The sequence below is a fragment of the Felis catus genome, chromosome B1 (genome assembly GCF_018350175.1).
Source record: "Felis catus isolate Fca126 chromosome B1, F.catus_Fca126_mat1.0, whole genome shotgun sequence".
Taxonomy (NCBI): domain Eukaryota; kingdom Metazoa; phylum Chordata; class Mammalia; order Carnivora; family Felidae; genus Felis; species Felis catus.
In genome coordinates, this window is record NC_058371.1 from 154,897,641 (window position 1) to 154,921,612 (window position 23,972).

The 23,972-nt window shown below is 37.3% G+C and overlaps 1 protein-coding gene and 1 long non-coding RNA gene across 31 annotated transcripts in view; one reads left to right on the forward strand and one right to left on the reverse strand.

Moving 5' to 3' along the window:
- The window catches only part of ADGRL3 (adhesion G protein-coupled receptor L3), an 823,449-nt gene that overhangs the window by 172,501 nt on the left and 626,976 nt on the right, over positions 1–23,972 (reverse strand). The gene's annotated exons all lie outside the window — the stretch shown is intronic.
- LOC109499146 overlaps positions 22,692–23,972 on the forward strand; it is a 40,303-nt gene continuing 39,022 nt past the window's right edge. For both annotated transcript variants that reach the window (XR_006597057.1, XR_002156313.3), the window contains exon 1: positions 22,692–23,245. This is a non-coding gene — a long non-coding RNA (uncharacterized LOC109499146). The remainder of the gene's footprint in view (positions 23,246–23,972) is intronic.

Genomic DNA, 23,972 nt, shown 5'->3' on the forward strand with positions numbered 1-23,972 from the left:
TAGCTCCTGGCACACAATAGGTGCTTAATAAATGTTTTGTGTACTTGCGAATATCCATTGAAGATAAGCAAATGGTGCGAACATAAAAGGAAATCATATGAAGGAAACAAAAAAATCTATTTGTATAATTTCCACATCCCCTAAAATTATGCATTATAAACACAAATGATATAAACTAGAAATTCTGAATTCTCCTATGAAAGTGAAAAGCACACTTGGTACCTATGATAATACAACTTTATTGGTCATCACATATATGTTAAATATCCCAGAATATGTCTTACAGCATATTTAGTACATCAAATGGTATCTGAAAAGAACAATACTTATTTACACATCTTAAGAGGACACAAATGGATAAAAGATTCAATGTAATCATAAAATTCTTATTCATTAATATTTGCACCTCACTGCTTAACAATGAATCTCTATAATACTACAACCTTTGTAGTATTACATTCTCATCACTAGCATTAATTTCCAACAATGTAGAAATAAATATGGCTTAAAGACAAAAGGAGACATAGCTGCATACAAAGAATAAAGATGCAGCACACATTTAAAGTAAAAGCAAACAGGTAATGTTCCCCAGCAAGTGTCCAGTAAACAAAATTCATTACAACATATTTATTATAACAAGCTAAATTTAATTTATGGAAAGAGGGATTCAATACCTATTTTTGTGTTATGTAACTCACAGTACTTTCAGTTATTAGTCATTCAAGTTATCCTATTTATGATTATACATATATTTTTATTTTTACTTTTTTACAGTTATGTATTTTAAACACAGAACGATCTTCATGACTCACTAGCAGTAATGGACCCAAGACGGCCTTTCTGCTCCCCAAAACCCCCACCACCAACCACCAAATGATGTGAAGATTCTTAATACAGAGAAAGAAAATGAAACCAACAGAGAGGTAGGCAAGGTAAAAGTGACAAAATATAGATCTACAGAAAGAGAGGAACAAATAAACTAGGCAATTTTGTGAGTTGATTATAGAAAGAGCACTTTGATTATTTCAAATATTCTACACATGTGAAAAAAGTAGCAGTGATAGTCACCAAGTGACAGTCATCTGTGATCTCCCTTTTAGTTCCCTGAATGACAATATGTGTATTTTATCGTCAAGTATCTTACATTTAGCCAATTAAGTTTTAATGGATAGCAACTTTTTTTTTTTCAATTGTCAAGTTAGTTAACCTACAGTGTAGTCTTGGCTTCAGGGGTAGATTCCCGTGATTCATCACTTACGCACAACACCCAGTGCTCATCCCAACAAGTGCCTTCCTCAATGCCCATCACCCATTTTCCCCACCCCCCTCAATCCCCTACCCCCCATCAACCCTCAGTTTGTTCTCTGTATTTAAGAGTCTCTTATAGTTTGCTTCCCTATTTGTATCTTATTTTTCCTTCCCATCCCTTATGGTCATCTGTTAAGTTTTTCAAATTACACATATGAGTGAAATCACATGATATCTGTCTTTCTTTGACTGACTTACTCCACTTAGCATAATACCCTACAGTTCCATCCACAGTGTTGCAAGTGGCAAGATTTCATTTTTTTTCATTGCCGAGTAGCATTCCATTATGTATACATACTACATCTTCTTTATCCATTCATCAGTTGATGGATATTTGGGCTCTCTCCATACTTTGACTATTGTTGACAGTGCTGCTATAAACATTGGGGTGCACATGCCCCTTTGAATCGGCACTCCTGTCCCCTTTGGATAAATTCCTAGAAGTGCTATTGCTGGGTTGCAGGGTAATTCCATTTTTCATTTTTTTGATGAACCTCCACACTGTTTTCCAGAGTGGCTGTACCAGTTTGCATTCCCACCAACACTGCAAGAGGGTTCCCCTTTCTGCACATGCTCACCATCTGTTGTTTCCTAAGTTGTTAATTAAAGCCACTCTGACTGATCTGAGGTGTTATCTCAATGTGGTTTTGATTTCTATTTCCCTGATGATGAGTGATGTTGAGCATCTTTTTATGTGTCTGATTGCCATCTGCATGCCTTCTTTGGAAAAGTGTCTATTCATGTCCTCTGCCCATTTGTTCACTGGATTATTTGTTTTTCGGGTGTGGAGTTTGGTGAATTCTTTATAGATTTTGGATACTACCCCTTTATCCAACATGTCATTTGCATATATCTTCTCCCATCCTGTCAGTTGCCTTTTAGTTTTGTTGACTTTTTCCTTTGCTGTGCCGAAACTTTTTATCTTGATGAGGTCCCAATAGTTCATTTTTGCTTTTATTTCCCTTGCCTGTGTCAAGTAAAAAGTTGCTGTGGATCAAGGCCAAAGAGGTTGCTGTCTGTTTTCTCCTGTAGGATTTTGACAGTTTCCTATCTTACATTTAGGTCTTTCATTCATTTTGAATTTATTTTTGTGTATGGTATTTGAAAATGTCTGGTTTCATTCTCATGCATGTTGCTGTCCAGTTTTCCCATCACCATTTGCTAAAGAGACTGTCTTTTTTCCATTGGATATTCTTTCCTGATTTGTTGAAGATTATTTGGCCATATATCTGTGGATCCATTTCTAGGTTCTCTATTCTATACCATTGGTCCATGTGTCTCTTTTTGTGCCAATACCATACTGTCTTGATGACTACAGCTTTGTAATACAGAAATAGAACATTTTTAAAATGCAAAAACAAACAGAATATATAGATTCCCTATGATAAACTGTTAAGTGGCCCCATGATCAGTACCTACTGGTGTTCATACTTTGGTGTAATTCCTTACTCTTGAGTGTGTGTGAGATCTGTACTTGCTGCTACCCCATAGAATATGGCAAAGTTGATGAAATGTATGTGATCATGTACATCATTTACATTATATATTGTCTGCCTTATGAAAAAAAATTACCATTTTGGCTTTGAAAAAGTAAGCTGCCATGTTGTGAGCTGCCTTTAGAGAGAGTCAGAGGACAAGGAGCTGAGGATAGCAAGAAACTGAGGTCCCAGAGTATATAATACTGCCCATGACCACATGCTCTTGGGAATTATTTCCCAGTCCAGCATTCAAATGAGAACTCGTCCCTGGGTGGCACTATTATTGCAGCCTTATAGAAGACTCACCAAAGCTGAGTCTGGACTCTTGACCACAGAATATCTGAGATAATACATAGGCATGTTTTAGGCCACTATGTTTGTAGCAGCATTGCTATAGACCAGTAGATAATACAAGCCCTAACTCTTTTCCCAGTTTTTGTGAATTAGGATGTGATTTGGCTTCATATCTTTATTTACAGCAAGAATTCCCAACCTTGGTACTATTGACATTTTAGGATATACAATTTCTTGTTATGTGAGTGTGTATATGGCGTGTTTTCCTGTGCATTGTAGAATGTGTAGCAACATCCCTGGCCTTTATGCACTAGATACTGGTAGTGCTCATTACACCTCCAGTTGTGACAATCAAGAATATCTCTAGAAATTGCCAAATGTCCTTTTGGGATAAAATTAGCTCTGTTTGAGAACTACTGATATACAGGAATTTCTTCATTTACCTCTAATCTGTATTTGTTCAATGAGAGGGCTACTGCATGCTGATAATGGTTTTAGGATATTTTAAATACAAATTAATCTACACATGAAATGGCTCCATGGTTGCTTCTCAACCTGAGAAATGGCTCAAAGGCTGTAAATAAAAGGAAGTTGAATGGGTTTCAAAAATACCAATTCTGTCTTTTCAATTTCAGTAATTCAATGTGCCTAAGACACGCTTCCACAAATCACACATTAATATTTAAAAATTGATTTCATTTTGCTGTTTTACTTAATGAGGACATGCATAACAACATAATGGGAAACCAACGAAAACCACAAAATACGAAGCATCCCAATTGCATGCCTGAATGCACTCAAGAATGGGGGTGGGGGAAGGAGTTAATGAGAGAGAAATTAGGACGGCTTCATGTTTTCTGATTTCAGAGATTACACTACACAGAATGAACTCTGCCCGCCTCTTGTTTGTTACAGTATGTCTGCCTTCCAAAGATGTTCAAGTGCCTCTCGTGTCCAGTTGCTTTCTGAGTGAGATATCTGAGGATGACACTTGTTGCTTCATTGCCGCTCCATTCAACGATCACAAATTATTACCTTTCACATAAACATACCTCGTAGATGTGTTCTCAAGTTAAACATTTAAGGAAGAAATCATGAAAAACACACAAACCAGCTCTCTGAAACTAGTTTATATCTTCCCCTTCCCATTTATTATACAGTCGGCTTCACATCATTAACATGCAAATCATACTGCACTACAGTGCATTTTAAACAAAGAACTGAAAGCAGAGCTTGTAATTTCCTTATGGGTTGATAAACAGATTTTGCTCTAAGAGCATAAAATAAACTCTGATCACTTTGTGTGCATTCTTTGGACGATGTAATAATTTCAAAACAAAACAAAGAAAATTACTACTTTTATCACCTTGCCCATGGTCACTGGTTAAGTTGCCCCAGTTTTAGTGGGAAAATCTAAGTAGTGTGGTAAACAAAGTTAAATTGGAAAAATACTCTCTTTGTTGTTGTTTGTTTTTTTCTGGAAGATAAAATGTTTTCTCTTGCCTGAATTTCTACTCCTTTTTTAATAAAGTTAACATTGAGACTAGAAACTGACTTGTGGATAGATTTAAATAAAAGTCTGATTGAGGCCATGGGAAAAAAGTCCAAATAAAAATAGTAAATAAACATATGTAAATCATGCTACCCATCATATATCTTCAGTGTCACCTTTCCTTCTAAGTACATGATCATATAAACTATTACGGATAGGGTAGGAAAATAAAAAATAGTTTCAGAGACACTCTCTTACTTGAAAGAAAGAGATTGAGTGAAAGAGAAAGGGGGGAGAGAAAGAGAGAGACACAGAGAGAGAGCAAAAAATTTTAAAAGACACACAACTGCCTGCCTTCAAGAAGGCAACACAAGGAGCAATGATCACCTCATTCCCTTGCTCCCCTCCCTTCCATGGTTCTCTCCTATTTATAGCGTCTAAGATTGAACTCCTTCGTGTGTCTGTAACAGATCCTCAGTCTCAGGGCTTCTCCCCTCCACAGCCTTATTTATCACTACACCCCTCTGATCCAGCTACTTGAGAACCATTGGTAGTGCCCAAACATACCAGGTTGCTTGAGATCTGGGTGTATCTGTCACTTTTTTATGTGAACAAATATGTACTGAATATCCACTACATGCCAGGCATTTTCTAGAGACTAGAGATAAAGCAATAAAATCAACAAGCAAAAGTTCTTCCCTTTTGCTTGGCAAATAATAAATAAGATAAGTAAAATAGCTGCATGTTAGACAGTAATACATGCAAAGGAGAACATTTTGAAATTTATTGGTGACCAAAGCAGGCCTAACTGAAAGGAGACATTTGAAGGCGATGAAGCAGTGAGCCACACAGATAACAAGGAAAGCTCACTGCATACAGAGGGAATGGCAGGCAAAAGGAACAGGACTCTCTGCATCCTTCTTGCTTTAACTTTTAAAAAGTAACAGCTTTCTTGAGATGTAATTCATATACCCTATAACTACGCCATTTGAAGTATACAATGGTTTTTAGAATATTCATTGAAGTGTGTATCTATCACCACGATCTATTTTAGAACAATTTCATTGCCTGAAAAGGAAAGCCCATACCCATTAGAAGTCACTCTCCATTTTCCCCTACCCCATACATAGCTCTAGGAAACAACTTGTCTGCCTTCTACCTCTACAGATGCGCCTATCCCTGACACTTCATAGAAACAGAATTGTGACTGGTTTACCTCATGTAGCATAATGTTTTCAAGGTCTGTCCATGTTATATCAGAAATCAGTACTTCATTGTTTTTAGTGGTGAATAATATTCTATTTATGAATATACCACATTTTATTTACCATTCATCTGTTGACGGAGATTTGGGTTGTTTCTACTTTTTGTTTGAGTACACTTTTCAATGTGGACAAATGTTTTAATTTTTCTTGGTTATATACCTAAAAGATCAGTTGCTGGGTCATATATAGCTCTATGTTTAATCATTTAAGGATCTTTCAGACTCTTTTCCAAGGTGGCTGCACCATTTTATAATCCCACCAGCAGTGCAAGAGTGCTCCAACTTCTCCATATCCTTTTCAACACTTAGAGTTATCTGTCTTTTGAATACAGCCTATCCAATGGTTACCAAGTGGTATCCCATTATAGTTTTGATTTCTATTTCCTTGACGGTTGATAATGTTGACAATCTTTTTGTGCTTACCAGACATTTGTGTATTGTTTCAAGAGAACTACGCCCAATTTTTAATTGAGCTATTGGTATTTTATTATAGAGTGGTAAGAATCCTTTATATATTCTGAAGACACATTTCTTATCAGTCATATAATCTGCAAATAATTTCTCCAGTTCTGTGAGTTGTCTTTTCACTTTCTGGACAATACCTTCTGCAGCACAATTGTTTTACATTTTGATGAAGTCCAATATACCTATTTTTTCTGTATTACTTGTGCTTTTGTTGCCATAGCTAAGAAACCACTGCCTTACCCAAGTTTATGAAGATTTATTACTGTTTTCTTATAACAGTTTCACAGTTTTAGCTTAAAAAAATATTCTGCCAAATTCTGTTCTTTACATTTTGGTTCTGTATTACATACACTTTGCTACAGGTGATCCAGTTTGTGGTTGTCATACAGGTTTTATCTAGACAGGTTTTAATGAGATTATTTGGTTTATGTTTACTGTATTTAAACTGCCATTTATGGGGCGCCTGGGTGGTTTAGTCGTTTAAGCCTCTGACTTCGGCTCAGGTCATGATCTTGCAGTTCACGAGTTCAGGCCTTGTGTCGGGCTCTGTGCTGATAGCTCAGAGCCTGGAGCCTACTTCAGATTCTGTGTCTCCCACTCTCTCTGCCCCTCCCCTACTTGCGCTCTCTCTCTCTCTTAAAAATGAATAAATAAATAAATAAAAACAGTAAAAAAAGATAAAAAATAAACTGTCACTTACGTAGGTCCCAGAAATTATTCCTAAATTATTTTAGTTGTAATTAAGAATGATCTCACCTCGTAATTTCTTTACAGAGGAAGTTAATTATTTAAAAAAAATGTATGAATTTTACTAGCTAGTTCAAATTGGTCAATTTCATTTACCTGCATGTTCTTCAGGAAATTTGACTGTTGTTCCCACATATTCTCAACTGAATTGTTGTAAGGATTAAATATCATTGTAGATATGAGAATCTAGCATTTCAACTGACATGACTGCCCTGCATACAGTAGGCACTCAATAAATGTGAGATATAGGGATACCTGGGTGTCCCGGTTAAGTCGGTTAAACATCTGACTCTTGATTTAGGCTCAGGTCATGATCGAACAGTTAGTGAGTTTGAGCCCTGTGTTGGGCTCTGTGCTGACAGTGTGGAGCCTGCTTAGGATTCGGTCTCCCTCTCTCTCTCTCTGTCCCTTCCCCCCCTCCTCAAAAATAAATAAATATTTTAAAAAATTAATGTGGGGGCACCTGCGTGGCTCAGTTGTTAAAGCTTCTGACTTCAGCTCAGGTCATGATCTCACAGTTCCTGAGTTCGAGCCCTGCACTGGGCTCTGATGCTAAAAGTGCAGATCCTAACTGGGATTCTCTCCCTTTCTCTCTCTCTCTTTCTCTCTGCCCCTCCCACTCTCTCTCTCTCTCTCTCTCTCTCTCTCTCTCTCTCTCTCTTTCTCAAAAATAAATAAACATTAAAAAAATTTAAAAAATAGTGAGATACTATTATTTTTTTTCCTGGAAAATAATAATCACAATACCTACTACCTCTTAGTGTTATTATATAAATTAAAACGTGGGTCCTTTCCTTCCTTCCTTCCTTCCTTCCTTCCTTCCTTCCTTCTGTCCTTCCTTTCTCCTTCCCTCTCTCCCTCTCTTCCGTTCTTTTTTTTCTTTTGAGACAGGAGAGCAACACAGAGATGCCCCAGTCATGAAGACAGTGTGCTGTGGCAGGAGGCAGAGGTGACCTAACTGGTGTGGATGAAAGCACAGGTGCCACAAACACACAAGATACAACATCCCTGTGCCTGATAGAGCAAGAAAATAGCTTGCTCCTATCACCAGCTGGGCTGAAGCTTCTGATTTGCTCTCTGCCCATTCCTCCTTCAGATCCAGTATCATCTCAGTGAGGGCCTTTCTGGATACATTCTCTAGAATTGCCACACACCTCTCTCTTCCTTGCTGGCATTTCCCTTTAGCTGTTATCATTACTTAACATGTTTTAGCTCTTATGTTTAAGATCAATTTTGAGTTCATTTTTGTGTATGGTAAGGTATGGGTCCAACTCCATTCATTGGCATATGGATATCCAATTGTGCTTGCACTATTTGTTGAGAAGACTACTATCCTTTTCCCATTGAATTGCTTCGTCCTTAAATTCTTGTGTCTGACTCATAATTCAAAGCAACTCAACTTCCATTCATGCTGTCAACAGTTACAGAATTGCGTGACTTTATTTTTTAAATGTTTATTTATTTTTGAGAGAGAGAGAGGAGAGAGAGAAAGAGAGAGCATACACAGTTGTGCACAAGTAGGGGAGTGGCAGAGAGAGGGAAGGATAGAGGATCCAAAGCGGGCTTTGCACGGACAGCAGAGAGCCCCACACAGGGCTTGAACTCATGAGCTGGGAGATCATGACCTGAGCCAAAGTCAGTTATTCACTGGCTGAGACACCCATAGAATTGTGTAATTTTAAATCTCACAGGAGTGCAAAGAGTTTCCCAAGAACAGGAACTATGTTTTTGTTTGTTTGCTTTTCTTTCATTTTGAATCTCTCAGTGCCTGCTATATAATTGGCTCTTAGTAATGCTGGATAAGTTAAAGAAGGACATTTCGAATGGGTCTCAAATTGTTGGTAGTACTCTGATGATTAATGGTACCAGTGAGAGGATTTAAATTTAGGTTGCAAAGTTATGAAAGTGGGTTGAAGGGATACTTTCCAGTATCTTGAATGTCTTGCTAGGGACTTTAATTGCCAACTAAATTAGAAGTGAAAGATTCTGTGGAGGCTTAGGAAAAGAGAAGGAAGTTCTGTTTTAGGAAAATTAATTTCGCTACAAAATGTGGAATATAAGGGGAAAAAAGGAAGAAGAGGTAGAAAGAAGAGTATAAAGGTGATTATAATAAACAGTAGAGTTAAAAGAAAATAAGGTCACAACAGCACTAGTAATGGAAAAGATAGTGTACATTTTAAAATGCATTCCTATTATTAGTTTGTTATTGAAACAGAGATGTCAAATGCTGAATTGGAAATTCACAACCAGAGCTCAGAATAAGTTTGGGTTAGATGTATAGATCTGGTAATTATCTATTCAAATGTGCTAGCAATACATATGAGGACAGATGAAGTTAATGAGGAGAGAAGGAGGCAGGAAAAGAGAGAAATCTCTTGGTGTTTAAAAGAATCAGAACTGGAATTTAAGATTTCCTGAAGCCTAAAGGGAAAGAAAAGGATGGAAAATATGTGAAGAGCTAGAGAATCTTGATGAAAGTCTTAATCACTGAATTGCCTTCATATTTCTAGGACATTTATAAATGGAAGACATATTTTATTCATTTGTAAACAAAAGCAAACACATTCCCTTGTCCCTGGGAACATATATGTCTCAATTCACATTTTTTTGTTATTGTGCATATCTAAAACATTAGCTAAGCTGAATTTTCTATAAGTAAATAGGATTAAAATAGGATATTATAAATGTTCAAGCTAGATAATAAACGATAACATACCCAGAATGGAAAAAAAAAACAAAAAACACAATACAATCCTTTCTCTTTATGGTGCCACTTAAGGAAATACATTACAAGAGAATTTTATGAAAGAAATCCATATATTTATACAAAGTGATGCATATTCATACTGCATATTAGAGAAGAGATGAAAAAATACAAACACGGTGTGAGAAAGTGGCCTCCTGATTATTGCCACTTTGAAAAGTGCAAAAGATATAGTGATAAATATATAACCTACACAGATATACCTAAGAGTTTATACAAAATCTAAGAAGAAAAAAGAAAAAAAAAGTACAAGACCCAGCAATACGTACCTAATTATTATAAACATCTAAATACATGCTAAAAGGTATAGTTTACATTTCTGGATTGAATTATGTAGATATGCTAAGTAGTCAATAGAGAAAAAATCTCTGCTGTTCATATTATTCTCTATGGGCTATCTTATATTCTTTGATTTTATCCCAAACTCTTTCACTGGGAATTAAATACATGAGTATATTTATAGGTATGACTTTATATAGCAATGTTATCAAGAATATTACATTTGTCATACCAATACTGTAACTTATTTAAATCATGTGTGTATCACTTATTACCCTAATACTGAATGAGAAAACTCTACAGCAACAACGTCATTCTTACTTTTATATATTTAACTAACCTAAATAAAAGATTGTCCTTTTCTGTAAACCTGCATAATATGACACTTAGGAATTAAAAATAATGTACAATGGCAACATTTCAGTTAAGTGATATTTCTCCTAAATAAGAAAAGATATAAATTCACCTTTATCATGAAGGCAAAAATCCATTATCTCTCATCAAGTACTCTACATGTATTTAGTAAAACTCTAAGATAAAAGTTATTTAAGGAACTTCAAAAAAAATTAACAAGTAATACTGTTTATTCTCACGAGAACAACTTCAAAGAGCAAACCCAAACTCTTTTCACATTTTATTATAAACATTGGACAAATTTAGCAGTTTAATGTGCTGCTTAAAAGACGCCATACCATGAATGCATGAATCAAGCTGCATTTTATAACACCTACTTTATTTTTTTATTGATTTTTTAAAATTTTTTTAACATTTATTTATTTTTGAGACAGAGAGAGAGAGGGAGCATGAACAGGGGAGGGTCAGAGAAAGAGGGAGACACAGAATCCAAAGCAGGCTCCAGGCTCTGAGCTGTCAGCACAGAGCCCGATGCGGGGCTTGAACCCACAGACCGCGAGATCATGACCTGGGCCGAAGTCAGACGCTTAACCGACTGAGCCACCCAGGCGCCCCAAGCACCTACTTTAAAGAATGTATACATTATTTGATGTTAGACGCCATTAGCTCCTCCTTAAAATCAACTTCATTTAAATTCATTTGTTTGGTAATGTTTTGGGGAAAAAAATATGGCAACCTTTTGGAAAGGCAATGTCAGTAACTATCAAAAACAACTACTTACAGGGGTTCTTGGGTGGCTCAGACAGTTAAGTGACCCACTCTTGGTTTTGGCTCAGGTCATGATCTCACAGTTTCGTGGGTTTAGCCCTGCGTCGGGCTCTGCACTGGTAGCGCACAGACTCTGCTTGGGATTCTCTCTCCCTCCCTCGTTCTCTGTCCCTCCCCAACTTGTACTCTCTTGAAATAAATAAATAAACTTAAAAAAAAAAAAACTACCTTAGAAATATTGCAGAGAATCAAAACAAGGTCTGTCTGACTCCTAAGGTGGGTCTTCTCTACTTAACTGGGTGAAATTTGCTTCTTTCACCTCTTACTACCTTGCTAAGTTCCTGATCACATTTTACCTGCCTTAAAACCCTCTCACAGGCTTCCCTTCTCCACCTCCTGTCTCTCCATCCTTCATGATAGTCTTCCTCCTCTTTTTTCTTAAGTTTAATTCCTTAACTTACTACTGGGTGTTAATATGAATATCTCAAAAAATATTTCCATTTAGATGCAGGTTTCTGTTTGGTTTAATCTAACCCGTAATAATGCAAATATTCCTTAGCATATCTGTTAAAGAAAACAGATATGGGCTAATATAATCCCTTTTCTGTTTTTTGTTTTTTTAACGTTAAAAAAGACAGAATTTGAAGGCCAAGTGTTAAAGAATTTTCTGTGTTGTAACCAAGAGAAGCTGGCAACACAGTCAGTATGATACTTACACCGTCTGTACATAATCTCTGCTGTGCCTATAGTTGACTCTCACAGTACAGCTAAATGCCTTAAGCTTCAAAAGAGCAGAGGAGTTTTTCTTTTATTTGTTTTTATTATTTAACAAGTACTTGGGAGGACTTGTGGCACTACCTTTAATCCCTAAAATAGAACTACACCAGAAGTGAGAAAATAATCTTCCCTCCAAGAGGGCTTGAGGGCATGCTCCGGGGAGATATGCAGTTTAGTTAATGCCAGAAAGGGGAGAGTCTTCAGTGAAAAGAGTTGAGTATAGGGAGTTCCTTAATTATGAAGCTTCTGAAGGCATAGTTGAAAGCTTGGAGACATTTTGAAATCTGAGTGTTTTCCTGACTCACTGTTGACAAGAAGAAGAGAATAGAGTAGCTTTGAGCCAATATCAATAGCATCTGACTTTCTCCTCACATGGAGAACATCCATGCTCAGTCACCAGCTCCAGAGAAGACCAATCTGATGTCATTAAAGACTGCAGACAATCCTAAGTAACGAACATGAAGAACATACTACAGCAAGCATGGTGAGATACTCCACCATCAAGACTAACTTATTTGTTTTCCCTTTGATTAAACCTAATGAGAAAGGATTTATGGGAGCTCAGTATGTGTGCTCCAGAGTCTGGGGACAAAGAGGAGAAAGAAAGACCAGGATGCACAAGGAATTAGCTATAATTCTACTCCAAAGATGAAAACAAGGCTACATGAGTTTATCAGGGACCAAGAAGGGATGGGGGCTGTCCTTGAAGCACAAGGTGACTTTTTGGAGGTGAAAAGTGGTATCTAGATTCCCAGGGGCATAAGGAGGAAATGTAAGTGGTCAACAGCTGAAAATCATTCATTTTCACATGAAGCAAAGTCAAGTATTTTTCAATGGGTCCATTTGGCTTTCAAAAATCTGCCCAAGCCAGAGATTCATCTTTATGCATCTTCCTAAGAGAAAGCTATTTTGACAAGACTTTTCCTGTGCCTTAGCCCCTCTCCCCTTCTCCCCTCCTACACTTAACCATCTAGGCGCCAACAGGAGAGAAGTGGAAGCATTAAGTGAACAAAATGGAGAGAAAGCCTCTAAGCACCCATTTTGCATGGCAAGCATCCCACCTACATCACTGAGGAGAGAGGTAAGTTTTGAAGAAATTTTATTGCAAATGGAGTTCAGAAATTTTGCTACATATGGAACTATACATTGAAATTTTAAAATTGGATTGTTCTTAGAACTAAAAATTATGATCATGAAGCAAAGGTGGCTATAAGGGCCGGGGAAGCATATGGTAGAATTAGAATAAATGTGTTTTACGATTGGACTCAGAATCTTTATTTAATGTGCTGATTGCAGTCAGTTGATTATTTTGGTAGATTGAAATGCTGAACCACAGCCTTTCAGACATCCATGCTGTTTTAAAAATCTTGTCCCAGGTACTACCAACTCCAAGTTGATAGGAGGCAAAAGCCTAATAATATTTTGAAGCTACTATGACCTGATATTTAGGGGCTTTTTGTTGTTGTGTATTTGTGTTTTTTTAAGTAGCTCTGATTGTAGGATGGGGATAGGAGGCAATTGCTAACTTCTTTTAGTTACTAGACAACCAACATATCTCAGATACTCTGGTCTAAAGAAAATAGACTATTAAAATAATCATTCATAATACCAATGATATGTCAAAAAGCAAATCAAAACAAAAATCACACCAAGACATAACCATTATAAAAATAAATGTTGCTATTTATGCCTTGACCAACCTTCCTCTGTGTGAAAGTTATTTTAAATAGCTAAAATATATTAGCAAATTTATTATTTATTTTCATTAGGGAAAAAAAGAGATTATCCTCAAATATAGTCTAGGAGATCACCAGGTCTCCATAGGGACAATGGCAATATTTAGAGATATTTTGATTATAAGAACTGGGAGGGATGACATCCAGTGAATAGAGGCCAAGGATCTCCCACAACGTTCAAGACAGCCCATTAGAACAAAGAAATATCCCACCCCAGGTGTCAAAATGAAAAACAGGCATATGCCCAAAGTGTTGAGGTTGACAAAAGGGAGTTGAGAAGTAGGCCAGAGGGAGAAAAAAGGGGCATAATCTATCTTATTGGACTAATTTTTGCCATTAAATAAAATATGTGTGTGTGTGTGCGTGTTTCAGGGATACTTGACAAATCTACCTGTTAATCTGAAGTGGAAAAGTGTCAGATGAGTAAAAAATTATCCTACATCACTATGACTAATAAAAACAAAGTCCTGCTTTGCTTTCTGTGTTGAATATTTGTTGACTTTGCTTCCCTCTTCTTGGGTAAGCGTTGCATTTTGCTTTGAGAAACTATCCATCCAGCCTATGTGCCTACAAACTTATAAAATGCCACTGAAGATGCCCTCCCCTTCCCTGGACCAGAAGTGGGTCTGTGAATCAAGCTAGACCCAACTAGATATACTGGGAATCTGCATCCTGGGTGAAGTGGTATCAGGGAACGAAGGAGTTAAACTAAAGCCCTGAAGAAACAAATTCATTCAATTCTATTTTGTTTTGTTTTCCCTTGGATGGTTTCAAGTTTCTTACCTGAAATATTCATTTTGTTCTTAAGATCAAAAAAATTTTTTTCATAGTTTATGCCTAGTTTAAATCAAACTCATTCAGTGAGATATAGGTAAAATATTTAGCAAGTTACATTTATATATAAGTAATATCTTCTATATTCCTTTAAAAAATATCTTTTCTATTCTAACCTAACAGCCTAAAAATAGGCTTATAATGCTTTCTGCATTATTATTTAGATATTTAGGCCATTCTGGATCAAAGTAGTAAACATGTGACAGTGTATGTCTGCTAAACAAAACCACAAAGTACAATTAAAGAAACAATAATAGTATATAAATACTATGTTTCTGATTATTGCATTTTAGTTCAACAGATTCACAATTTTATGTTTTTCCAACCTGTTCCTTTTATGTGTCTCTGTGACACTATTCACAGAAGCCTCTCAGTTCAGTAAATGTAACATTTTTTTTTCAGTCAGTTCAATACAAGATTCAAAAGAATCTGGTTTAAAGATTCCATTTTTTACTCCAGTTTCTGCTGGTGACTTTAGCTTTATTTGGTGCCTCACCCGTATAAAGTTATTCTAACTGCAAATAAAAGGAAATAGAAGATCAAAATTCTGCCCTTCTAAAGCCAGAATTAAATTAGTTTCTGCATGTGTTTTAGGCAGTAAGTGATGGTCACAATAACATCTAAAAGCTTGTCTTTCTGGTGAACGAGCTTGATTTAACATAAGTATCTAATACTCTGGGGCTTTGAAAATGTTCAACTCAAATGTGAGATAAAGAACCAAGATTTTACATTGGACATGCCAATATTTACTGAGACTCAAGAAAGGCCTTTTGCACTGAAGAGAAAACTAGTTAGCTTGCCTTCTTGCTCTGATAGCTTGAATTTAGTGGGGAAATTGTTATTGGCTTAGAGAAGTTATCTGTCTAGATCAATTTCCAATATCACTTGCCAATTTACTGATAAATTAGAATACATGACAATCATTCATGAGTAAATTGATTTGAAATGGATTTTTTAAAAGTTTTTACACTAAAGACTTTAAATCAGTAACTGAACTTGTTTTTAATATTTATGTATTTATTTTGAGAGAAAGAGTGTGTGTGTGTGTCTGCATCTGGAGGGGCAGAGAGAGACAGAGAAAGAGAGAGGGATAGAGAGAATCACAAGCAGGTTCCCTGCTCAGCACAGAGCCCAACTCAGAGTTTGATCTCATGACCATGAGATCATGACCTCAGCAGAAGTCAAGAGTCAGACGCTTAACTGACTGAGCCACCCAGCCACCTCTCAGTAACTGAATTTTCAAGGATGAGATACGTAGATACAGCTCCTTCCTGTACCAGCTAAGTGTTCACCATCTTTCACTTAACTATATTGATACTGTTTTCAAGGTTTTGATGAGAGTCTAACTACTAGTAATATACAATGTACTTTATAATAAATTTGGTCAACACAACAACACTCTCCTTGCAGAGCTAAGCGTTCAGAATAATCGATGCTGACCAAAGCTTCACATGGATAACTGCATTTCATTGCAAACACCTGTTAGAGTGTAATTAAAATAATTTATAGGTAAAAATCAGTCTTTTCTACACCTATGCCACATAAAAACAGATGTTTATGAAGTGATGCTTGTATGTTTTCAATTGTTTAAACTGTGTCCTCATGCTGGCAGTGAGGTTTTGTGTCTTTATTGAAAATAATGAATTACTGCCCTGAAGTTAACAAAATATCTTAATTCCTCCTACAACTAATGTGATATATTTGTAAGACTTGGGTTAAATAATGCTTGAAAATAAAGTAATTACATGTGTACTTAAGTGTGTGCTTGTGTGTGTACTGCTATCAACATAAAATATCCACTTTACCTCGCTTGCCTAAAAGATGTCTATGCCACTATTTCCCCAATCTACTGAGACAGGATAATTTTGGTGACGAAACCTAGGAAGCCGAATTCAGGGTGATTTAAAACCTCCTCCCACCTCCTACTCATCCTGGGATGAGTAACGCTACCCCAGTACTTGTGTTGGAGCAAACTTTCTCAAACTTCAGCAAACACGAGAATTGCCTGGAGAGCTGTCTAAACACAGTGTCCTGGGTCACCTCCCAGTGCTTCTGATTTAGTCAGTCTGGGATATAGTATGTGAATTTGCAGTTCTAACAGGCTCCGAGGGGAGGCTGATGCTACTGGTCCAGGGACCATACTCTGGATTGCGCTGGCTGTGAAGAACAAGAGGATCAGTACATGCAAAGACTTGGAGCAGTGGTTTCCCCGGGGTAGTGTTGGCAGTGGGGCTACACGTAACACCAAGGCCATGTGTGAGCAGACAAGAGTAGGCTTTGTTCTCACCCAGGGCCAGATTACTCAGTATCTTATCATCATAGGCCGGTCTCTTTTAACCCACATTTGACAATGCCAACAAACAACTCTAGTAAAAGTGGGTCAGGCCAGCTGAAACAAGCCAATGCCATTGGTTGGCTGATCCAGACTCTGGCTTGACATAGTTACGGCTCTACTCCATAGTTTCCATCTTTGGTGCAGACGTATTTTGAGCAACAATATCTTCCTCCCAAGCTCTTTTGAATGTGATCTTGCCACAGAGAAATCAAACTGTCCTGGTTTTCTGGGACTTTCCTTTTTTAAAACTGAAAGAATTATGTCATGGTAACTCCTTCTCAGACCTGGGGAAACGTAGAGGGTTGGCCACTCTACCCTGCCATTTCCCCATCAAAAAAATAGTCTAATTCACCTTCCTTGAGTCTCAGCTATCTGTCCCTAATAACTGCCTTGCACCAAGAAAATGTTCCTGAAGTGATTTTATATGACTTGCAGGTCAAGGTCAGAAAAGCTTATGAGGTTTCTACCGTTCTTTTGGGACATGTGTTGAGTGCCTTAATTGGGACACTTTCTTTCAGAAAGCAAAATCCATGCTGAGAGAAGTCACTTCCACACGGAAACACCATATGTAGATGGACGCTCTAGTTGTCAGCTTCCAATAGTGTGTTTGGCCTTCAAGTAAGCAAGCCCCAGCAGTAGCCATGTGAATGGAGAAGTTTCTAGATTATTCCACCTCAGTCATTCAAGTCACCTCTACTGTTCAGGTCTTCTCAGCTGGGACCACAAATATCACGGGGCAAAAGCAAATCAACTCGACCATGCTCTGGGTGAAGTGCTGACCTCAGAATTCATGGGCAGAATAAAATGAAAGCTTATGCTACTCTATTTGGGGTGGTCTGTTATGCACCAATAAGTAACCACAATCCCATCTACTCAAAAAGGTAGCGTCCTTGTTTCTATTTAGACTTGGTTCTGTGAAGACTTTGCTCAAGCATGCTGCTTCGCTATTGCATTTAATCTTCCCACCCTTTGAAGCTTTGATTTAATGGAATCCAGCACTCTACTCTATCAGAATACTTCTCTAAACATTAAAAGCACTGGCTATTCACTAGGCATTACCCTAAATCAATAACCTATACTATTTTATGCGCTCTTCCCAACACCCTGTGATGCTATTATCCCCATTTCACACTCAAGGAGACATCTTCTTGGCACTGGATTCTGAATTCAAATATGTGCTTCATTCCCAAATCTTTGCTTTTAACAATCACCTTTCCCCAGTCCTTACCTGGTAATCCTGAAACCGGTTTTCTTAACTGGACTTATTTTTTTGAATGTTTATTTATTTTTGAGAGAGAGAGTGCACAGGGGAGGGACAGAGAACAAGGGGTACAGAGGATCTGAAGCAGGCTCTGTGCTGACAGTGGACAGCTCAATGTGCGGCTCAATCTCATGAACTGTGAGGTTATGACCTGAACTGAGCCACCCAAGCACTCCTGGACCTGTGTTTTTTTGAAAAAACAGGACATAACTGGGGTGCCTGGGAGGCTCAGTCAGTTGTGTGCCTGACTTCAGCTCAGGTCATGATCTCACGGTTCGTGGGTTTGAGCCCCCGCGTCAGGCTCTGTGCAGGCAGCTCAGAGCCTGGATCCTGCTTTGCATTCTCTGATTCCCTCTCTCTCTGCTCCTCCCCTGTTCACAGAGTCTTTCTCTCAAAAATAAAGATTTTTTAAAAATTAAAAAAAAAGCAAGAGCACATAACTGCCTTTCTATACCTCTCCTATTCCAAAATTGTGTCTTCTGGCACAAAGCAGCACCCTCCCTACATGCTCACTACACTAGGAAATATTTTAATATTTCATATGTAGACATGCTGTCCAATTCGATACAATGTGATGAGTGATTTAACAGAGTAATATTTGGCAGCTTGGCTCAGGGAAGAAAGCAAAGAACTAAGGATTAGACCAAATATAGTTCTTATCTTGGCTCTATCGCTTTCTATTGCTGTGTAAGTTACTTTCCACTTGCTGACACTTAGTTTTCTCACTTGTAATAGAAGGATGATGATGATGGTGATAGTGACGATAACAACTACCTTGTAATATTGCGATGATCACTAAACGAGAAAATATAAAGTTCCCAAAAGAGTAGTTGCCACATGACAGGCACTCTCCTGGAAGCTATTAATAACATGAAGGAGCTCTGAGAGTCGACTGCCCTGCAATGGAGCATTTCAGTGGCAACTCTGAGCGTAGCACCCAGGGGAGGTACCGCAGATGGAGTGGAGTGGATGAGAAGATTGGCATGATGCTGGCATCAACAAAGGGGCCCAGGTATTGGCATCAGCGCACTGTGTCAATGCCAGCATCGTAAAAGTCTCTGCTCCACCCAGATTCAGAGAGATAAAAGGATTAGCTGGCAGCTGCTGTTATCCTATCTCTGCTTGTGGGCAAATTTGTTCATTTTCTGATCAGTAACGCAAATAATTCCACATTTCATTCCAACCCTGATAATATGATTTTGGACAATGCGAGGAAGTAAAAGGGCTTAAGTTTATCTCCATATTGTTATGGAAAAAGACAAAAGAAAGGAAAGAATGGGTTAGTTGTCCCACCGCAGACACGAAGAAGGAATACAGAAGTGCATGTACACACACACACACACACACACACACACAATACACAGCATCCCAAAACACATCACACACACATACACACACATCATAACAACACACACACACACGGACAAATACCACAACATACCCAGCACACCCACCACACCCTCTATACCCCACGACTGTGTTTCTTAACTTAAGCTGCATGGTTAGAAGGCCCCTAGGGAGCAGTCAGAGAAAAGACAAATACCACATGATTTCACTCATATGTGGAATTTAAGAAACAAAACAGATGAACATAGGGAAAGGGAAGCAAAAAAATAAGATAAAAACAGAGAGGGAGGCAATCCATAAGAACTCTTTTTTTATTATTTATTATTTTTTTAACTTAAATCCAAGTGAGTTAGTTAACATATAGTATAATAATGATTTCAGAGTAGAATTTAGTGATTCGTCACTTACATATAACACCCAGTGCTCATCCCAAGTGCCCTCTTTAATGTCCCTCGCCCCTTTAGCCCGTCCTCCTTACCCAACCCCGCCGGCAACCCTCAGTTTGTTGTCTGTATTTAAGAGGCTCTTATGGTTTGTCTCCCTCTCTGTTTTAATATTATTTTTGCTTCCCTTCCCTTACGTTCATCTGTTTTATATCTTCAATTCCACATATGAGTGAAGTCATATGATGTTTGTCTTTCTCTGACCGACTGATTTTAAAATGCAGCATTGATATTTGATATGCATTGTTTCATGATATTTGCAATTTACATTATAAAATCCTTCTGTATCAAAAAAAAAAGAAATTAAATGCCCTGCTCACTCAATCTTACTGAATCAAAACTCTCTGCAAGTAATTCTGAAGTATATCCAGTAGTTAGAAGATTTGTTTCAAAACCACAAACATAGATATGCACCTTAATTTTCTATTTTTCAATGTAATTATAAAGATTTCCACTTTGAAAGATATCCATTTTCTTTTAGTATGCTGTTATTTTATTAACATAAAAGCAAATGAGACCATATTTTTCCAACTGAGACAAGCATCAGAAAAAGATAATGTTACTTTTTTAACATAAATGATCAGGCACTAACTTGCCTCCCTTAAAATTGGTTTCACTGATGAGATAACTGGCCATGTTTAGTGGTTCCCTCTTGACTGCAAATAATGGCACTGTCATGCTACATACTGTAGAAATAGATGATTATCACAGATCCCTAATCACAGCTATGTCCCAGAATTTAATCAGAACAAAATTATAAATACATGTTTAAAAAAATTAAAAAAAAAATTAATGTTGATTTGTTTTTGAGAGAGAGACAGAACATGAGCAGGGAAGGGGCAGAGAGAGAGGGAGACACAGAATCTGAAGCAGGCTCCAGGCTGCAGGCTGTCAGCACAGAGCCCAACGTGGGGCTAGAACTCATGAACTGCCAGATCATGACCTGAGCCGAAGTCAGATGTTTAACCAACTGAGCCGCCCAGGCACCCCAATATTTTCTAAGAATGTTTTAAATTAAAAAAAAATTTAACGTTTTATTTATTTTTGAGACAGGGAGAAACACAGCATGAACAGGGGAGGGTCAGAGAGAGGGAGACACAGAATCTGAAACAGGCTCCAGGCTCTGAGCTGTCAGCACAGAGCCCAACGCGGGGCTCGAACTCACGGACCGCGAGATCATGACCTGAGCCGAAGTCTGCTGCTTAGCCAACTGAGCCACCCAGGCGCCCCTGTTTTAAAATTTTTTGACCTTTGAATTTCCTCTACTTCTTACGAAACTGCACTAAGTTTTTGTTTCTATGTCATGCTTTTCAACAACTTAAAAACTGGAAAGAGGAAAATAGTATTGAGAAAATATAGTTTGGTTTACTAAAACTTACTTCATGATTAGGGACTTAATCACTTTTAAACACCACAAAATTACAAAAAAATGAACAAAAACATTTAACACAGTACTAATTTGATCTGAAAATTATTTCAAAGATGACAAGAATTTTAGTTTCTTTTGTGCTTCTGTAGGTAGGCAGGGGAAAAACAAAAAACAAACAAACAAACAAAAAACAGCTCCCAACTTCAGGTGTTAAACAATTCTAAATAAGGCATCACAATCTAACCATCCATGCCATAGACGTTTTTTAAATACCTCTATTGCAGGTGGTGCATTAAGCACTGAAAAATACACAAAAGGGTGAGGCAAGAAATGCTGATGGAATAGTAAATATTTTATATAGTTAATATATTTATAAAATAATTACGGGATTATCCATTACAAAACAGGATTTGTTTTACTTCCCAAATCTCTTTTATTGACTCATCTCTTAAATTCTGGTGGTTCCTTAGCCATGTCTCAGCCATACTCTTTCCTCCATCAGTTCCTAGGTGAGCTGGTATTCACAACCATCACTTGAGATGTTTCCTTCTATGCTGATAACAAAACCATTCCTATCCCTACAAGCACATTTCTTTGTAGGTCAGGGGTCAGCCAATTAAGGACCTTGGGTCAAATCTGTTCACTGGCTGTTTTTGTACAGTCTGTAAATAATTTTCCTGTTTTTTAATAGTTGGAAAAAAATAATATTTCAAGACATGTGAAAACAATATAAAATTTAGATTTTAGCATTCATAAAGTTATAGTAGAATGCAGCCACACTCCTCTGTTTACATATTTCCATTGCTGCTTCCCACCTATTAAAACAGCACTCAGTAGCTGTGACAGAGACCTTATACAGCCTTTAATGATGAAAATATTTAACACCTGTTTCTTTATAGTAGAAGTTTGCCCAGCAGCAGCTCTAGATCATTTTATTTACTGCCCTTTGGGCATGGTACCTCTGCATCCCATAGATAGCTCAAACTCACTATGTTAAAACTGAATTATCTTTCCTCACAAGTCAAAGTCTGTCCCTTTCAATAATGAAGTCATTTGAGACATCTTTACTCTTAGCACTTATCATGGATCAAGTTCCAAGAGATTCTGCCTCATTGAAGTTTCTTGCATTTATCTTCCTCTCTATCATTATTGCTAAAGCCTTAATTCAGACCTCTCACATGGGCTATTAAAAGTCATTCAACACTTTCTCAGTTGTCTACAATCTCATCTCCCTCTAAAGTTGTTCTCAACTTCCTATCCCATCACACTTAAGGGTTGTTGTAACAATACTCTGAGGTGTATTATTTCATCATAGTGGAGGAAATTAGTAGTGTTTGGGTGGAAGTGAGATAAAATATAGTTCCAAGACACTCCAATAGGCAAGGCACCCTCATTGTCCTTGATGAACAGCTGCTAGAATGACTTGATCACATTATTACCTTATTTAAAACTCTAGCTAGGCTTATAAGCTCCATTATAACTGGAGTATGCATGCATTTCCAGGGTTTTCTTTTCTAGAACCTTTCTCTTATACAAATTCTGGTTCCAGAATGACTGAGGAATTCTCAAACACTAACGTTGCCTAAGTGTGACCTACTGCTTCTGGATTATGTCTATGCCTTTGGTTTCCCAGATCTATTGGCATGGTGAAATATACCTAAGCATTGGGACCATCTCTTCTGCAAAGCCTTTTCAGCTATCCCTGATCTCTAGAATTGAGGACTCCTTCAATGCTCTCAATGCACCCAGACAACTAACTTACTTAATTGCTCTTATTGACTATATGCTCATTGTCCTTTACTACATTATAACCTCCTTGACATTAGGGACTAAGTTTGTATCCCAAGACAAAGCAATTAGTAGGCATTAGAGAAATGTTGGCTGAAAAAATGAAGGGAACTGCATCTATCACCTTTCAGATGACAATTCGGTAAGTATTCTTTTCTTCATTGATAGCTCATAATCCTCACAGAGCTACCTCAGATTACTTAAAATGGATTATTAAGTCCCAATATGGGCCATTTGTCTATGTTATTGGTAACAAGTTGCTGATATGTAAACCTGTCATGGTATTTTCAATAGTCCCAGGAAATTTCTTGAAAGTAAAAAATAATCTTTATTAATATTCCCTATTGCTATTTCTACATTCTTTATGGATAGTTCACTCACTAAACAAGGTCCTTTATATCAGAACTCTTATCTGTTGAAAGCAAGCAAATACCATACACTTTTCAGTTTTTTTTTCTTCTGGATTTGAATGCTTCCGGAAAGTATTGAGTCATACAAAAACTTAGTCAATTCTAGAAATGTGAAACTTTGGTCCTGTAATTTTACTTATTTTCTCTTTAATTACCTTTTTATTATACAATAAAAAGAACCAGGTTCTAGTTATTACATAAGAGTTGTATAGATTCTTTGCACCGGATTCCTATATACGTAGCACTCAGTTTCCCCTATTTTTAACGTCTTACACCACAATTGTAAACTTGTCACAAGCAGTAACGCACACAAACTGAAGATGTTAAGTAGATTATGCTATCAGTAGTATACAAGTATTCAACAATTCTGTTGTACACCTGAAAGTCATATGATGTTATATGTCAACTATGCTTTAAAAACTCCCACCAGTATTAATAAATTATTATTAAATATAAACT